This window comes from Euprymna scolopes, chromosome 11, assembly GCF_053919585.1.
Source record: "Euprymna scolopes isolate OS-2025 chromosome 11, ASM5391958v1, whole genome shotgun sequence".
In the NCBI taxonomy this organism is placed as follows: domain Eukaryota; kingdom Metazoa; phylum Mollusca; class Cephalopoda; order Sepiida; family Sepiolidae; genus Euprymna; species Euprymna scolopes.
In genome coordinates, this window is record NC_136492.1 from 100,259,664 (window position 1) to 100,279,911 (window position 20,248).

The following is a 20,248-nucleotide window of genomic DNA, read 5'->3' on the forward strand; positions in this document are numbered from 1 at the left end:
GAAGAAAACAATTTCATAATACAACTTCCTAGTATCAGTGGAATTCAGTCAAAAACTCAAATTTGAGCATATTTCAAACAGATTCACCTTTTCACTTAGCACTTTAGTCTGGGAATATTTGCACTTAACCTGGAACTAAATCGTAACAAGCTAATTATTGTTAGCCAAAACTGCATTTGCTGAATGTATAGAGAAGCTGATGACTTGCCGCCTAAAAGTAAGAAAAAAACGTTTTTATAGAATGAATTCTATAAAAACGTTACCAACTGATGTCTGAATACGATGAGTTTTCCTGTCTTTATCATATGCTTTATCAGATACAGGAGACATTCCAAAAGTAATGCCTCCTATTTTTTATTCTGCCCGAATGAATCAGAGGAGATTGCAAATTGTATTGTTATGATGACTGAACTTATGCATTCTTAAACTAAAAGTTTAATTTCTCTGTTGCAGATATTGACAGAGTAAGATTCTAAGAAAGCAACTCCTGTCATGGACGTGCTTCAGAAGCAGAAATGTGTCATTGAATTCCTGGCAAAAAATGCATCGACAATGGTGGTGACTGTAGAAAAATAACAAGCGCACAAACGGTTGCTTACTTTAATGGTATTCGTCTTTGTAGTTTTGCAACTTTTTGAGTTAAAATAAAAAAAATAAGAGGCTTCACTTTTGGAACTAGCTTCGTATGTGAACGTTTTACTCGGGTGTCTTTAATTATAATGCCAGCTTCCTTATTATGAACACAATCTTTATATATTTTTAAATTTACAGCATCTCTTATTTCTTATTCATTTAACATGACTTTTCCCTTGTTCATGGGTCAGATGTTTTCTAATATTATACAAGCTTGCTCTCCAATTCTCACAAACAAGTTGTCTCCAAATTCTACTCTGTGTGGTCTTGCTTCCAAGTTTTTCTTGGCCAACCAACCTTTCTGCAATTTATGACATCCATACTTCTGCAATGGTTTATCCAGGAGGATGAATGCTCCACATGGCCATACCAGGTTAATCAACTTATCTTTAGGATAATCTTCATGTTGGACAACTGTAGTGCCTTCAACAAATCATCTGACCTTATGTGTTGGGTTTGGTTAGTTTTCACATTACAGATCCAAATGATCACGGATCTGTCATTGGGTAATAGAGTGCTGGGTGAGCACTCAGCATTCACTTTTTCTTCCAATAATTTAGTGTCCCAAATACAATTTAGCAAAATGTTGCCTGTGTGTAGTTTTTGTATACACTGACTTCTAGAGCTTTTCAAGATTACTTCTAGCTATAATTTTTCTAATGGCTGTCATAAATCAATACATTGATTATTTGGAAAGCATTTAAATTTCCATTGTAGAGAATTTTAAAATGTGTTGTCGTAGTCAGTTTATGGTATGTATGTTATTCAATGCACTTACTACTATAAACGACTATTCTTCAACATTTTTAAAGGATTAAGAATTTTACAGTCGCTTAATTTGAAAATACTATCGCTTCACATTCTAGTTGTGAGAGTGTAATCAACTTTTGATATTTTATCGACCACATCTCACACTATTTAAAATAATTTGCTTATGAGTAATGTGCATTTTAAGGGATTTGGTGTCCATTTTGAATGTCATAGTTAAAAATTTCAAGATGGAAACTTCGGGACTTTTCCACACAGCATAATTATGTTATTCTAAAGTAATTAGCTGTGTAATCATGAGATCAGGAAGGGGTGTTACAACAGTCACGGAAACAAGAATCCAAGGGTGGCGTGTGCGTATTGTAAAAAGTCACTGACATTTGGACTTGAAACTTGATCGATAGAAAATGAAAAGGTGACATATGCAAATTAAGACATATAAAAAGCTGGTATTTCTTTCATTGGTAAGAACATTTGTTTTTGACTTGGAATTGTTTGAATGTACGGTTAATTTGCATATCAGCAGTAAGAAAGAAATACAGATTTTCTACAAACGTCAAAACAGGAAAAGTATACTCTACGGCTGACTGGGATAGCTTTCGTACATTCATATCTGATCTACCTCTGCGTTCCATGTTTAAAAAGGAGGTATCTTCTATAGTATCAAACCTGACCGAATGGTTAATTGTAGGCATAGACTGATTCATACCATCCAAAAAATTCCCACAAAAACCTAACAGTGAGCCATGGTTCTCCCCAGAATGTGCTGCTGCCATCGCGCACAGAAATCACTTTTTCCATAGCTACCAACATAATAGATGCACTGAGACTAAAGCTGCTTTCAGAACTGCCAGCAACCACTGTAAAAGAGTAATAAAAAAAGCAAGAGAGCTATATGCTCAGTCCGTTAAATCCAAAGTAGCTGAGCAGCGGCTTGGTTCCCACCAGTTTTGGCAAATAGCAAACAGGATCCTGAACAGAAGCGTGCGTTCTATCCCAACCATTATCAATGGACCTGAGGTCATCTCATCAGCATCAGATAAGGCCAAACTATTTGCCGCTAATTCTACCCTATGCGACAAAGGCCATCAACTCCCCATATTTCCTCCTATAACAGGCAACATACAAATATCTGTGCATGAAGTCGCCAAGCTAATCAAGAACCTTGATTCCAGTAAAGCAACTGGCCCTCACGGCATTCCAATTATAGTGCTGAAAAAGCTTCAACCAGAACTTGCCCCCATACTTACAAAACTGTTTAAGCGTTGTCTTTAGGAGAATTGCTTCCTAACACCCTGGAAAACCTCATCAGTATTTAAGAATTCAGGTGATAAGTCATCTCCCTCTCAGTACAGACCAATAAGTCTCCTATGTGTCATGAGTAAGTTGCTGGAATCCATATTAAATAGAGAAGTAGTCAACCACCTCAGCAGAAATAACCTTCTTAGTGACATGCAATATGGTTTCCGTTCTGCTAGATCTACAGATGTGCTAACGATTATATCTCATAGGATTAGTGAATCTCTTGACAAAGGCTTCCTTTCTAGGACAATTGTTCTTGACATATCAAAGGCCTTTGACAAGGTATGGCATAAGGGCCTACTTCACAAGATTTCCAGCTACAGTATTACTGGAAATGTTTTCTCAATCATTAAATCATTTCTCTCTGATAGGCTCATAAGAGTAGTGGTTGATGGGCAAAAATCAGAGGCCCACCCCTCAGGGGTCCATCCTGGGCCCAACTCTCTTCCTGATCTACATCAATGATCTCCCAAAACACATACTTAAATCATTCATTGACATCTATGCTGATGACACACTAACATCTATGGCAACACATCTAAGGCCGTAAATAACAAACTTCTCTCTGATTCTCTCTCCTCTGATCTAGAGTGTGTGATACAGTGGGGGAAGAGGTGGCTGGTTACTTTTAATGCATCTAAAACCAAACTCCTATCGTTACATCATCAATGCTCTGGCATCTGGCATCCATTGAAATGGATGACTCTCGTTTAGGGGAAGCTCCATGTTTTGATAAGCTTCTGGGCTTGACCTTTATTCCTGACCTGAAATGGAATATGTACATCAAGTCAGTTGCCAAGGTCACTGGAAAAATGGTAGGATCCTTCTACCGTTCCAGAAGATATCTCACTGCTGATGCAATTCTCTATCTATATAAAAGCCAAGTACGTCCAAGGATGAAGTACTGCTGCCACATCTGAGCAGGAGCTGCTAAAAACAGCCTATCCTGCCTTGACAGAGTACAAAATAGGCTTCGTGGCTTAGTAGGGAGATGCCCTTTTCTCTTCCCTGCAACCTCTTCCACAGAAGAGACATTGCGAGCCTGTTTTTGTTTTAGCGTTATTTCCATGGCAAGTGCTCGTCTGAGCTCCAATCTCTGGTCCCCCATCGCCAATCTTTCACGATAAACACCCGTCTAGCTAAAACCACTGTCAAAAATTTTCCCCACTCTTTATCTGTGCCAAAACCAAAACGTAGATTCCATGAACAAAGCTTCTTTCTTAGAAGTGCATGCCTGTGGAACTCTCTTCCGTTTGCCTGTTTTCCACCTGACTACAACCTAGATGTCTTCAAGTCCAATGTAAACAGATTCCTAATGAACCACCCCCTTAAATAAGACACTATCAAATCTCCAATACTGACGATTACTACAATACTATCCCATTGATTACTGTATAACACAATAACCCTTATCTCCAAGTGGCTTCCGGGCCTTTATAAGTGGTGACTACTTTGTAAAAGAAAAGAAAAGAAAAAGGACTCGTTTTTGCATGTGCTAAGAACATTGCAAGCTGAAGAAAAACTTTTTTGCATGCACATTTAATGGTATTCAGCAGTTTAAAGGCAAACTTTAATTTCAACATTTCAGTCTACTAAAAAATAAATCCTGAAAATGTTGTACTTATATAATAAGCCATGTTCTCACCTGGGAAAAGTTACATAATGAATTGCCATTTACATTTCAAAGAGGAAAAAACTGTTTTAAAATGAATATGAATTGAACACTTGGAAAAGGGTTTCAAAATTTTTTAAATATAAAATATAACAGCTTATTAGGGCATGGCATATCAAGTTATATCAAAAACGGAACGTGTTTATGGAGAATAAAAATGAAACAAAAAAAATTAGATGTAAGTAAAAATAAATTTCTTAGCTTGCCCACACACATACACAAACACACACACATACACTCAAAGAAAAGGATAATGGAAAAACTCACACAAAACGAAAATGGTTAAACATTGAAATGACAGATATTTCATTGGAACATACACCTACGAAAAATAAAATCAAAGAGACACATTGTAATTATGAAGAAAAAGTAGATATTGTTAGAATTGAATTACAAAAAGTCATTTTTAAAAATAATACATATATATCTATATGTATGCATATTCAGAAGAGACAAAAATATGAATAAATATTTGTATATGAAAATATGAATAATTATAACTGTTTTTCTATTTTTTTTTTTTTGCTGAGAAAAAATACTACAATTTACTGAACGAGATATGAACTTTCTAGTGCTTTCTGTTGTGTGCATTTTAGTTTGTATTGCTATGTATTTGAAGAAAGATTAATAATTTGGATAACAGAGAGGTAGAAATAGACTAAAGACAGAAATATTTTTTTTACTAAAAGTTTTTTTTTTCCAATAGTAAAATGAAACCAGTTCTTTTTTTGTTCACCATGCAGCCAACCACTTCACAGAAATCCTTTGTAAATAATCACAGACAGAACTTTAATTTAGCCAAGAAATTATTAAATGTGTAATTATCAAAGCAATGTGTTATATTCCTAAATACTTAGGAAATAAAGACAAACGTGAGTTACACCGAGTGGTATGTGTAATGGGGTTTATTTATAATACAGAAACGTAAGGCTGCTCGCCTAAGGTAAATAGAAGTACATAGTAACAAGTATGGGGAAGAAAGTCTGATAATCAACACGTAAGACTATCCGTCTTACTGCGACTGCTTGTCTGCCGCTGTCTGCCGCTGTCTGCCAAACAGTCCAATATATATATACAGTTTGTAACCGGTGTATAGCCAGTTATGTTCCTTCACAACACCTCCCCCTGAAGCTGAAATCTTCCTGATTTTAGCTTAAATACCTCTTCCTTTTAGGGTCAGGGCTTAATCTCCTGGTAACTTTTCTCTTTCTTGCGCTTTTCCTTCTAGTCAGCGTTACCCGGGGTAAAGGTTTCTGTCCAGCCCGTATGGTCGGTTCAGGCGAAATATTCATTGTTTGCGGTACACACGCTGGTTTTGGTATATCAAAAATATCGCACAATGTTTCCATTGGTGTCTCTTCCACATTTGGAGACAGTCTGGGACGTATTTGATTTCTGTGTCTTTTGCAGACAAAACTTAATCCTTGGATGGTATAGACCATGCTCCCAATCCTTTTTTTGATAATACCTTCAACCCACTGATTTCGTCCATTTTGAAAATTTTTGAAATATACATTTTCACCTGGGGAGAAGCACTTGGTATTAAGGTTTTCTTTTTTTAAAACTTTCTTTTTCTCTGGTAGCAGCCTATCGAAGACAGATCTTATCTTTCTTGCAAACATTAGCTCAGCCGGGGAAGAATTGACATTATTATTAGGATTTGGTGTCACCCTGTAAATTGCTAAAAATGTTTGAATACATTGTTCGTCTGTGTCCGTAGTAAGATTTTTCTTAAGTGCCCTTTTAAACGTATCTACAAATTTTTCGGCCAACCCATTCGATCGTGGATGGTACACAGGTGTTGTCATATGTAGAATATTTAGTGAGTCACAGAATTCTTTGAATTCATGAGCAGTAAATGCTGTTCCATTATCGCTCACTAAGGTTTTTGGCACTCCAAAACGGCTAAAAATTTCATTAAGCGCACTCACAGTGTTTTTTGCTGTTGGATGTCTAAACTTAAATATTTCTGGCCATTTTGAAAAAGAATCTACAATAATCAAGTAAAAATAACCATTTATAGGTCCCGCATAATCAATATGCAGACGTGACCAGGGTAGGTCCGTCTTTGGCCATGGCGTCGTTTTTACTGGAGGATCTCGAGCTGCTAATTGACATCCTCTGCATGTCTTGACACATTTTTCAACTTCCTTGTCCATACCAGGCCAGTACACATATCCTCTCATAAGGGATTTCATTCTCGAAATGCCCGGATGACCTGTATGAAATTCCTTCAGAATTTTCCTCTGTAACGTTAGTGGAATTACGATCCTCTCACCATACATGAGCACATCTTCACAGATGGAAAAAGGCGTTGTTTGATCTACCTTTTTATTTTTTTTTATCCATCCCAATTGATTTTTCATTTTCTTAATGAAAATGTCATTTACTGCCTCTTTTTTTATTTTTTCGAAAGTTACCGGAAGTTCACGTATCATATTACACATTGAACTTGTACATTCACTTTCGTCTTTAAGCGCAGCAATTACCGTTTCTTCGAAACTTTCGCTTCTTTTAGGGATCAACCGTGATAATGCGTCTGCGTGTCCTAACTTTTTTGAGGATACATGTTCCATCTTAAACTGATAGTTTAAGAGGGTTACAGCCCATCGCTGTAATCGATTCGCAGTATGTGTGGGAATGCCTTTCTTTGATCCAAATATGGTAAGTAGGGGTTTATGGTCGGTTTGCAAAATAAAAGATCGTCCATGGAGAAATCGATTGTACTTTGTAATTCCAAATATTATCGACAGCGCCTCTTTTTCAATTTGGCTGTAATTTTTCTCCGCAACCAACGTTCTTGAAGCATGGGCGATAGCTTTTGTCCTACCATCCTCATACTTGTGAAGTAATACAGCGCCAACACCGTAATCACTGGCGTCCGTTGCTAGTATTAGTTCCTTTTCTGGATTGAAATGTGCCAATGCTAAGTCTGACAGTAGACATCTTTTGATATTTTGGAAAGCAGATTCACATTCCTTATTCCAGTTCCATTTAACACCCTTTTTCAGTAACTCGTTAAGAGGAGCTCTTAAATTATGTATGTTAGGGATGTAAATTGCATAGTATTGAACTAATCCCAAAAACGATTTTAATTTTGTCACTGAATCTGGAGCAGGCATCTTTTCAATTGCTTCAGTCCTTTGTGGATCCGGTCTTCGACCCTCTTTGTCGATTATTTGACCTAGATATTTAATTTTTTTCATAAAAAAATCGCATTTTTCTGGGCTCAATTTAAAACCAAATTCCTGTATTCTTTTGAATACTTCTTTTACATGCTTCTTATGATCTTGCAAATTTTCACTTTTAATTAGGATATCGTCAAGGTAGGCCATTGAAAATTCCAACCCTGCCAGCATCGTGTCCATAATTTGCTGGAAAATAGCAGGAGCAACCTTTAATCCAAAAGGAAGCCTCTTTAGCTTAAAAATGCCCTTATGAGTATTTATGCCTAAGTATTTGGAGCATTCATCGCTGATCTTAATTTGCAAGTAAGCATCTGAGAGGTCTATCTTAGAAAAAATTTTTCCTCCGTTAAGCTTAGAGAACAGATCTTCTGCGGACGGAAGGGGATAATTATGGTCCAATAGACAGTCATTTAAACCCGTTGAAAAATCTCCACAGACCCTTATTCTGTTATTTTTTTTCTTTACATACACGGTTGGACTTGCCCAATCTGTGTGGTTAACTTTTTCAATGACTTCCAGTTGTTGAAGTCTATCCAACTCTTTTTCGATTGCGTCCATCGCTGAAAAAGGCACATTCCTTTTAGGTTTGAATACTGGAGTGGCATTTTTCTTTAATTCAAATTTTGCCTCTGTCTTAATACAGAGTCCTAGTCCTTCGGCAAAAACATTGGGAAATTCAGTTTTCAAATCCTTCAGGAAGTCTTCCCTTTGGTTTGCTTTTTCTGCAGTTAAAACGTTACAAAACGAATTTATGGGTTTCTCCCATAAATTAAACAGGACAATCCAATCTACCCCAAACAGGCATGTATTCTTTCCTGGTACGACGTACACTTTGGATTTATGAGTCTGGTTAGCGAATGTCACTTTGCATTTTAATTCTCCCTTGAACTCTAATCTTTTGCCGCACACACTTCTCGCCGTCTTTCTGGTTTTCGTTAATTCAGGTCGACCTATCCTTTTCCATATATCTTCATTTATAATACTAATATCTGCACCGCTATCCAGAAGCAATGTAACCAGATGTCCATTTATCCGAACATCAACATATTTCCGTCTTTCGCAGCTTTTTTCTTTATTCATGCGAAGCGTATTTACATTATCGGTCCCTTGTCTTTTCTTCTGGGCACAGTATGTTCCCTTGTGACCTCTGAGACCACATTCATAACATATTTTGTTCCTAAACCAGCAGGTCTTATTGTTGTGTCTTAAACTACCACAACATTTACACTTTAGCTTTGGGTCTTTGTATCCTTTAAGGATCCTGTGTTCTTGGAACCTGGACTTTCTTGTGGTCCCTTGCCTTTTTACTTGCTGCACCTTAAAAATATTTTTCTCTTCAATGCGAGTGTTGTCTTTCTTTATGTTAATCAGACGTTGACACTCTTCAGTGACTTTTTGCAATGTTATGTTAGGATCCGCCTCCATAATTGTTAGGATCCGTGAACGTATATCTTTGTCCCTTGGTGTTGTGAGACCTTGTACAAAGATTAAACATTTAAATTGGTCTGCGGAAATTTCATTCAATTTAAATGATTCGCATAAACAGTTCACATTGCAAGCATATTCTAGATAGTCTTCAGCTTCTGCCTTCTGAATGTTCAAACATTTGTATCTAGAGTGAAATAGGCTATCCCTTTTATCAAATATTTTCGACAAGGTACTAATTGTTTCCTCGAACGAAACCTCCTCCGGTTTTTTTGGTAGAATTAGATTTGCATACTTGGTGTTTTCATCAGTACCCAGTTTTTGTAGTAGCAGGGTAACTTTTTCCTCATCGGTCCAGTCTAAACATCTTTTCGTAAAAATTGTTTCGTATCTTCTGTAGTATGCAGGGAAAGTAACACCAGTATCCGGGGAGTAACGAAATTCCGTTAGTGAATTTGAAATACCCTCGGCAGAAAAATTAGTCTTCTTCCCGGTCGACGTTAGAATTAGCTTTTCTAAATTCTTTTGCTGTGTCGACATTTGTCGTTGTAGTATGTTTGTTTGTTCTTGTTGTGCCTCTAAAGTTTTTTGTGTTCTTTCTTGTTGTTGTTGCAGCTGTTGCTGTAGCTGTTGTTGTTGAATTTGTTGTTGTTGTTGTTGTTGTTGCGCTACAAATTGTTGAGTCATTTTTGTCTGTTCCTGGATGCTAAGGGCTAGAGCCTAAGTTAACTCTGCTAATTGTTCCATGTTAGCTTCTAGTACAAAAATGTCTTTTCGAATTCTACACAATAATTCCAAAGAAAAATCGTAAATTTACGTATATCGTAAATTAGTAGCAATATGCAGACACAACACGTTTCAACAAAGTTCATCCATAGTAATTCAACAGGCTTTGTAAAATAATTCTTTTTTTTTTTTTTTTTTTTTTTTTTTTTTTTTTTCAACAACGTAAGTTCATACACAAAATATTTCTTACTTCCCACGACAAATAGTTCCAATTATTTATATAAAGGCAATAACAAACAATTAATTTTCCAAAAAAAAAATATATGGCTGCCGTTCCCACGTGGCATAAAATGGTACAATAGTCGTTGTATTTATATTTTTTCTTTCGAAACTCGTAATCCTTTAGTGTAGTTTCGAATTCAACTTGCGACCATTTTTTTTTTTTTTTTTTTTTTTACTTGTCAAAATAAATATAAATTCCACTTTACCTTGAACATGTTTCTATAATTTCTTGTGAGTTCTTTACGAAGAAAAATCCGTACTTTTCGCTACTTTAGGTAGGAAAAATTTTTAAATTCATTGACGCACGTGGTCAAAAATCCTTGTGTAGTTTGTTTTTTTCGTAAAACAAAAAATCCTTGCATTGTACACAGTCCTTGGTACGGTAATTTATCTCTGTTAAGAGAAAGAACATTCTTTCGTCGCCATTGTTATATTCCTAAATACTTAGGAAATAAAGACAAACGTGAGTTACACCGAGTGGTATGTGTAATGGGGTTTATTTATAATACAGAAACGTAAGGCTGCTCGCCTAAGGTAAATAGAAGTACATAGTAACAAGTATGGGGAAGAAAGTCTGATAATCAACACGTAAGACTATCCGTCTTACTGCGACTGCTTGTCTGCCGCTGTCTGCCGCTGTCTGCCAAACAGTCCAATATATATATACAGTTTGTAACCGGTGTATAGCCAGTTATGTTCCTTCACAACACAATGTTTATGCAGGAAATACATGTACACACAATTTTATTAATATAGAGATTAATTCATCATGTATTTCATCTAGTGGTGGGACGATTAATCGGAATCGTTAATCGTAAGAATCGTGTATTTTGTGAGGTATCGGAATCGGAATCGCATCGTTAAAAAATACCTTTATTTTCCGATTCCTTTATTACGATTCTTTTAGTCTGATGTTGAAAAAAAGAAAAAAAATCCCTGCTATTTCTAACCGCAAGAGAGAAATGTAGCATGTTATAAAAAGAAACCAAAGAAATTCATTATTAACAGACAATGCTTAGTGCCCCTCCCTTACAAGGTTCATTCATTCAGATCTATTGTAATCAAAACTACAAAAGAGTTAACTTGAAAAGAAGTATGCAGGGATCTACATTACGAGTAAAAATAAAATTTAAAAACCGCTTATCTTTTTGGCGACTGTTTTTTTTACTGACAAATCTTCTAATAGTGAATGAAAATGCTTTTTCAACTCATATTTTCCAAAGTCAAATTATTTAAACAGTAAAAGGTTTAATAGCACAATATACTTTTTTTTCTTTTTTTAAAAGAAGGCTTTTGAAAGAAATATCTCTAAAATGAAATTGATCACGTTGTATTATTTTGCAAAATTTTGACAGTAGTCGGTTTCTTTTGAAGTTTCAAAAAGAATATCATTGAAATAACATTAGAACTACACATGCTAAGTGGTGGTTTGCGGTTAAGGTCTTCAGAAAATGAAAAAACAAAAACAATTATTTTGCTATCTCTTAAATACAGCTTTATATTTAATTTAAGCTACTACTGGGTAAGTCAATTTTCAAATATTTTTTTTTTTTTAAATTTACATTCTATTAAAATATTCAGCTCATGAAGCAATTAGATATATTTTTTGGAACTTCTTTGCAGACCCCCCCCCCCCCGCAAAAAAAAAAAAAATATTGGTTTTAATTTAGATTAGATAACATTTTTGGTATTATTTTACTTTAGGGCTCGTCTCACGTTCGTATAGAAAAATATATTTTCTAAAGTAGATTTAGGTGTGCTGAAAACGCCACCCAATTCTCGAGTAACTCTTCATAAAATACCTATTTCGAATTTTCTTTTTATCCCAAAAAAATAAAAAAAACTTATTCTAAAAAAGACATGGGGGCCTATGTTTTTTGTACCCCCCCCCCCAAAAAAAAAACACCATGAACTTTATAAACAAACAAAAACACGTGTTAGGTGCTTCCTTCCATATTTTAAAAACTATTTGCCGGCCCCAATTTTGAATGTAATATTTGTTTATAACACACCCGAAATTATATGAAAATTAAGATTTTAAAGGCAAGTCCTGTGGTAGTGTATTATCGACATTTACAAAAAAAAAAAACAATTGCCTTTCCAAAATTATCCGCAATTTTTAAAAATTAATTTCCATCTAATTTTAAATTGTCCGCGAAACATTACTACGCTTATGTCACTTTAATACGAGTGTGGGTGCACATATGGCACACGAATAGCCTTAGTGTGCACTCGAGCGTACCTTAACGAAAGCTGTAAAATGGGCGAAAATAGTCTGAGGGTTCAGGGGCTCATACCCACTAGCGTAGCTAGGGGGGGGCGGTCAGCCCCGGGTAACAATCCCCCCCCCCAAAAAAAAAAAAATTTTCAGCCAAGCTTAGGTGCGAAAATAGTCGAAATGGAATTTATTTATTATATATTATGGAATTTTTAAGTTTTAATTTAAAATCTTTTTTTAGAATATTATAAACACTTAAAAAAATTAGTCATTGGAAAATCTTTTGCCGATTTTTATTGAAAACTTTTGTACTTTTGAAATCGTTTGATGACATTTCATTTTTTTAACTGTGGAAAAATGAGAAAGAAACTATATATATATATATATATATATATATATCCGGGGTCACCTAGCCAGCATTGGCAAGCCAATGGTAACAAAGTGTGAAAAAATCTAACAATTTCAAAGTGTTAGCGACAAGTAAAGTGGACATTAAAAGGATTAGTGAATTCAAAAGTTTTCACACCTTTATGCAAAAACACGTGCACAATAAATATAAAGCCATAAATCCCAAACTACAGATAGAAATTATTTCTGCTAATTGGTATCTTTTTGGACAATTTAGTTTTCACGTTTCTCAGCTACTGACAAGACACACAAAAGACAGTGTAAATTTTCCAAGATAAAAATGTAAGTGTATACTTTTAGACTATTTTAAAGACAGTCAAAATGTGTTTCATGAGTTGAAAATTAATTTAATTTTAACTAGTCTGTGCTTGTAATGAATATGCTAATTATGAAATGAAATAACTAAGAAATTGTTTTTGTGGTTTCAACTATATTCTAGTTCTAATAACTTTTTAATTTTCAAATATAAAAATATATTTATTGAATAAATAAGATAGTTTCTTATAATAATTGCACAATACCTTCACATTTCTTTTTAATAATCTTTGAGAATAATAATGCCAAAAAAATGGGTGAAACAATAAATAAACAATAAAGCAAATGTTATTAAAGACAAACTAAGTTACTTTTTTACCCAATTAGATATATTTTTGGAGTATACCCGAACGAGCATCACCCCCGTCTATATTTTTTTCTGTTTGTTTTTTTGCAATTTTGAAAAATTGTAAGAAACCGAACAGAACAGTGGATTATTATTGATTGGACACTTACCAGATTATCTCACAAAAAACAAGCAAAAGTATTTTGACATTTGAAAGGGGTGCTAGTTTTTAGTTACAACGTTATAGCAAACCGATCCCATATTGGAACCACTCGACGAGAATTGGGATTTTACTTTGGTGCTTGTGCAGTGTACGTACCGTGTTATATTTTAGATGGGATTTCCAAGTTGAATTAAATTTTTATGGTATGTTTTTTCATTAAATTGTTAGGTGAAAGTGCAGAACAGTTAAAGAATAGCTTTTTCAATAATAACATTATTTCAGCATGGTTCGTATTTCTCGCAGTATCAAAAATGTGGTGCTCGGTAAAAATGGCACGAGTGAATAAGTAGGTAAAAATGGCACCAAAAGGTCCTACTGAAGCGATGGGGTCCCAAATTCTAATCTCATTTTGGGTTTTGTAAAATAAAATAAAGTTGGGTTTTTTTTTTTTTAACTTTTTTAGGCGGACGTTGGCTTTCACCATTTTTATATTTAATTAGTATATATTTTCTTTCTCTTCCGCTATATTTTTTTTTATTTAATTCATTAAATCTGTTAATTATGAGGAGCAAAATAATGAATCGTGTTAATTTATTCTCTAATTTTCTTGTTTTTGTTCTGTTATATAAATTCTATTTTATTTGTTTTTGCTCTGAAGGATAAATTCTATTTTCTTTGGGTTTTTTTCTGTATTCCAATTAAGTAAAATAAATTTTCTCTAACATAAATTTTGCTAATTTTTCCGTTTAGTTTACTATATAATAATTTTATTTAAACCAAAACACGGCGGTGTAGACATAAAATATCTCTTCCAAAGTTAGGGAACATATTTGGGAACTATCAGACCATAAGTATAAAACTACCTGGTATATTTCAAAACAATAATTCCCTAGGAATCGGAATCGTACTTGGTATCGGAATCGTTAATCAATATTTTCCTGGAATCGGAATCGTATAAAAATTAGGAATCGTCCCAAACTTTTGTCTCCACATAAACTCTAAAAGATATATGTCCAAATATCCCGATTGGTTCTGCATTCTCGTTTATTGCAAAAATGTCGTGGTTTTTAATTAAGGTCAAACTGAGAGGGGAAAAATGAGTTCATTTTATTTATATAGATAGAAGATAAAATAGATAGATAGAAGAAGATAGACATAGATAGAAGATAGATAGAGAAGAGATAGAGAAGAGAAGAAGAAATAAATGAAAAATCATTAATGGAAAAAATATTAATTTTCACATATTTGAAAATGTTGCCCACTCACTGAAAGGTAAAAGTACAAAATAGTTAACATTTGATAACACATTTAAAAAGACAAACGCATTAGAATCAAATTCTCTATCTAATCCACGTGGTTTTAACATTTATAACATTCTTTAATTAGAACTTTTTTCTATAAAATCTATTTTCTAGACAATTGATGTCTACATTTTTAGACAGTCAAAAGACAGATTTTATAGAAAAATGTATGAAATAAAAAAATGCTATAAACGTTTGTAGCAAATGATGCTAAAATGCAAATTACTCTAACACTCTTTGTCCGTTTTGTTGGAATGCACTTTCTCCATCAAAAAAAAAAAAAACAAACAAAGAAAAAAAGCAAAGAAACGTGTGATATTTTCAACTCATTTCAAGCAAAGAAAAAAAAGCAAAAGAAACGTGATATTTTCAACTAATAAAAAGCGATCAAAACTCTCAAATACGAAACTCTTATAAAACAAGCAATGTAAATCCAGCGACACAGACTTCATAAGTTACTCTACTTTGAACAGGACTAGAACGCCTCTTCAACAACCCCATGATGCCTGTTACAGTGGAGATGAAAAGGACTCAATGACACACATACAAGCCTTTTACATCTCGTGTTCACATTTCTAGCAACATTCAGGTGAATGGAAGCAAATAGCTATTCACAGCTATTAACAAAAACAAGTTAAACCAATGTACACAATACTCGCATACATATATGGCTTACATGGGCATATAATCCCACTATGAATATTTTCATTTGTGACTACTAACTCAATTTTCTTCACCAAATAAGTTTTTCTATAAATGACTGTAAATAATTTTTATATTCTTCTCCATTCTATAAAAATGTTTTTGTATTATTTGGATTCTTCGGACTACTGTTTTCATCTTGAATGTCATTTTCACAACGTTTTGGTCAATGTAACCTCCAACTTAATTTAGGAGTGAATATTTTTGTCAAACTCGGGAATCTGCATGGAAATTTGAACAAAACCCTTGATTTTATTAACTGAGCTAGCATGCTTTTGTCCTGTCAGTCATGACTGGACAGTATAGAATTTTTGGTCGCCCACATTGCGGATCGAACCTTCAAAAGAATATCAGTGAATTTTCAAAGTACTTTAGCCACTAGACTACAAATCCTTGCAGACAATTTTAGTTGGAATTTTAGGAGCTTTAAACCTACTTTTTTTTCTAGATGCAAATATTATTTATTACTACATATTATTACAATATATATATATATATATATATATATATATATATATATATATATATATATATATATGCTTAGTAATTGATTGTCATCCAACGTGTTATTTTTGAAGTTGTCTTACTCTCTACTGTTTTTCTCTGTCTATAAGGATACATGGCTTTCTGTTTCCCGCCATATATGGTATGCCAGACCTGACTTTTCAATGTTCTACTAACCTTACTTTTAGTGGACAATATGTATCACCTTTGTATAGGTTTTCACATTTACATGGGATCTTATATACACAGTTCTTATTAATGATTTTTTCTGTAGAGGGCTTGACTCACACAAGATGTTTCCAGAGAGTCGAATCGTTCTTGAATATTGTTCTAATGTTATATGGATTACATATTCTTTGAAGTTTTTCTGACAAGCCCTTCATGTATAGCATGCAAACTGTGGTGAGGTTTTGGATGGTGTATTTAGAGCTGATGTCATGTTCTCTGGATAGTTGTTTTGGTGGAGGGTTTCTCTTAAACTGTCTATCTTTTCTTGATATGCATTGCTGTTATTACATATTGCTTTTGGTTGATGTTGTAAGTAACAATCCTGTAGATGAAGAGTCGCAATTCTTCCACTGTCCAACAACCTTGAGATTGTTTGCACAGCAACTAAAAAGGCAAATCTACTTGCCTTCTGTTTTGCCTCCAACTCCACCTTAGACCCAACAGCCCCCTCCAAATTCCTTTGCAAACAGCAGCCACAATTGATGACCTGAAAATCACCCATTCCCTTGTTTGTGATGCCATAATAAATATAGACACCTCGAAAGCATGTGGGCTCGATCTTATCCCTGCTAAACTATGAAAAAAAATGCTCTGCTTGGGTTGCTCTGATTCTCCCCAAGCTCTACAATTAATGTCTTAACGAATCTTGCTTTCTCGACTGTTTGAAAATAGCTTCTGTTGTACCAGTTTACAAGAATTCTGGCAGAACTGACCCACACAATTATTACCTCATTAACCTCCTTCCTCTCTTTGCCAAAATCTTGGAGTCCTTAATCAATCAAGCACTAGTCCACAACCTCACAGAAAATAAACTGACAGTATGGATTTAGACAAGCCCGTTCTACTACAGATATCCTAACTGTAATTTCTGAATGTATATACCAAGCACTGAATAAGGCAGGTAAAGCTGGACATATCTAAGGCATTTGGCAGGATTTGGCATGATGGTCTTCTCTTGAAAATCAAATTGTATGGTATTGCTGGATGAATACTCGACACAATCAAATCCTTTTTAGATAAGAGAAAAATCTAGGTTGTCCTTGATGGTTGTGCATCAAAATAACATGATATAAATATGGGTGTGCCACAGGGGGTCAATCCTTGTACCTTTATTATTTCAGGCCGCATTTATTACAGTCAAAATGTCTTAGTTGTTTATTGACTGTGTATATGTTACTCTAAGTTCCCAATTAAAGTCTGTTGTTTTTGTTTAATTGCAATAAAATAAGTTTTATGTGTTTTTATTAGTTGTTGAAAAAAGTTGTTTCTAATTTTTTGTACATGTGGCTACGACGTATTCATGGGTGTCAATCAAATGTCTCTCTGTCAACAGGTATGTTTGTGTTTGCTTACAAAAATAGGAGCGGTAGCCTGACACACTTCAACAGACTTATAGCAGTCACAGAGAACTATTTTCTCCGGTGAATCAATGCCCCCCTCTGAGTTCTCCGACCACAGGCTGACCAATCAGCTAACAGGGCGCATTGATTCACCTGCTCCCTAAAAGTTATAAAGGAATGTAAGCAGTCAGATCCGGATCACCAGCGTAGCAACATCTATCCTCTTTTGTCTCCTGTCCACCAGACATCTCGCTATAGCAATATGGTTTCCGTACTGCTAGATCTACAGCAGATTTGCTAACGGTTATATCTCATAGGATTAGTGAATCTCTCATCAAAGGCTTCCTTTCTAGGGCAATTGCTCTTGACATATCAAAGGCCTTCGATAAGGTATGGCATAAAGGCCTACTTCACAAGATTTCCAGCTACAGTATAACTGGAAATGTTTTCTCAATTATTAAATCATTTCTCTCTGATAGGCTCATAAGAGTAGTGGTTGATTGGCAAAAATCAGAGGCCCACAGTATTAATGCTGGAGTCCCTCAGGGGTCCATCCTGGGCCCAACTCTCTTCCTAATCTACATCAATGATCTCACAAAACACATACTTAAATCATTCGTTGACATCTATGCTGAAGTGGTTGGTCGCGTTCCATGCTGCCAAGACTAAACTAGTTTCATTCAATAATTACAAGAAACCCTCTCTACCACCTATAGCAATGGCCAACGACTCTTTATCTTAGAGTACATCTTTCAAACTCCTTGGCCTAACGTTCACAGGAAAAATGAGTTGGAACAATTACATTGAAGGCATTGCCAGGGCCGCTGCAAGAAAGGTGGGCTCTCTCTACCGTGCTAGAAAACTACTAACACCCGAAAGTATCCTGTACCTCTATAAGGCCACCATTCGCCCATGTATGGAGTATTGCTGTCACATCTGCGCTGGTGCATCTGCTACTAGTCTCTCGCTCCTTGACAAGGTTCAAAAGAGAGTCACAAATTTGATAGGCCCTGAACTGGCATCTAAGCTTCAGCCTCTGTCCCATCGACGAAATGTTGCATCCCTCTGCCTTTTCTACAAGTATTTTAGTCGTGAATGCTCCGACGAACTGCAATCACTTGTGCCCCCACGACGTGAGCACCCTCGACAAACCCGACAGGCTGCTAAATCCCACCCCTACACTGTAGAGATCCCTAGATGTAAAAGATCTTTTTACTCCAATAGTTTCTTCCCCAGAACCGCTAGACTCTGGAATTCCATTCCAGGTCCCTGCTTCCCCAACAGTACTGACGTGCAGAAGTTCAAGTGTAACATGAACCGACATCTTGCTTCCCAAATCCCTACATAGTACCCCAGTAGTTGTTGCTCCTGATAGTAGCCCCCTACACCAAAGTGGCAATTTGCCTTGTTTGGGGTGAAAATGTAATAAAAAAAAGCAAACAAAAAAAAAAAACACGGCCATCTATGGCAACACATCAAAGGCCATAAATAACAAAGTTCTCTCTCCTCTGATCTTAAGCGTGTGGTACAGTGGGGAAAGAGGTGGCTGGTTACATTTAATGCATCTAAAACCAAGCTCCTATCTTTACATCATCAACGCTCTGATCCCCATCTGGCATCAATTGAAATGGATGGCTCTCATTGACAGTCTCGATTTGAGACAACTGCTATCCAGCCGGGGATGACACGGTACTGATTGACCAACGATGACCTTAAAAGAACTTTCTTTGCCTTCTTCCCTTTTAGCAGCCTGACCTGCCAGTTCCGGCTACAAATAAAATACTCTTCATTGTTATTGTTTAAAAGGAAATGTGTGCTTCTTTTGTGCCTTGTCTTTGTTATAATTTATTAGGAAGGTAAAACAATATACCTTTCCATAGATTTGTGGCACAGTGATTAGAGTACTTGGAAAAATTCAGTTGTAAATGACATTCTTTTGATAGTTGAAGATTCAATCCTCAGTGTGGATGACTGAAAATAGAATTGTGAATTACTTAGGACTTTTATCCAGTCATAGCTGATAGAACGAGGGCATACTACCTGAAATACTGAAAGGGCTCCATTCAAAATTCTGTGCAGATTCCCGAGTTTGACAGAAAGATTCCGAGTTTGACAAGATACACCTAAAAGAGATCGGACATTATATCGACTGAAACGTTGTGAAAATGACACTCAAGATGAGAACAGTAGTCTGAAGAATCCAAATGATACAAATAACCAATCCTCATCTAAAAAATTCAGAAATGTAAAAATATTTTGTTCTAAAATTTCATTTGTCGCAATTCTCTCATTTACAAAACTTTGCTAATGTTTTAGGTAGCACTAGTGACCTCTCTATTCCATTTATTTTCATTTTATTATGAATGCCTGTATATATATCTTGCATTATTTTCGTTCACTAAGACATGCCATTTATACTCAATAGATATTAAATTTTGGTGTGATTCTTGACTATACCCAAAGACGCTATCAACATCTAAACTAGCCTTATCAAAATCAGGGACTGCGCCAGTGCGCCAGCGCCACACGTTAAAACTAAGCTGGTTATATAGAGAATTTCATTCTAATGTGTTTGATATAAATTATGTTTGTTTGGGGGGGGGTTACGAGTTATCAAGTGTTAACTATTCTGGACTGTTATCAACTAAAATGTACCCGAAAACTGTTATTGGATTTAAAAAAAAAATGCAAATCCTTTGATTATAAACTGAATGAATAAATAAATAAATAAATAAAAAGTGGCGAAAGCAAATAACATTCAAGGGAAATAACTCGCATTTCACCTTG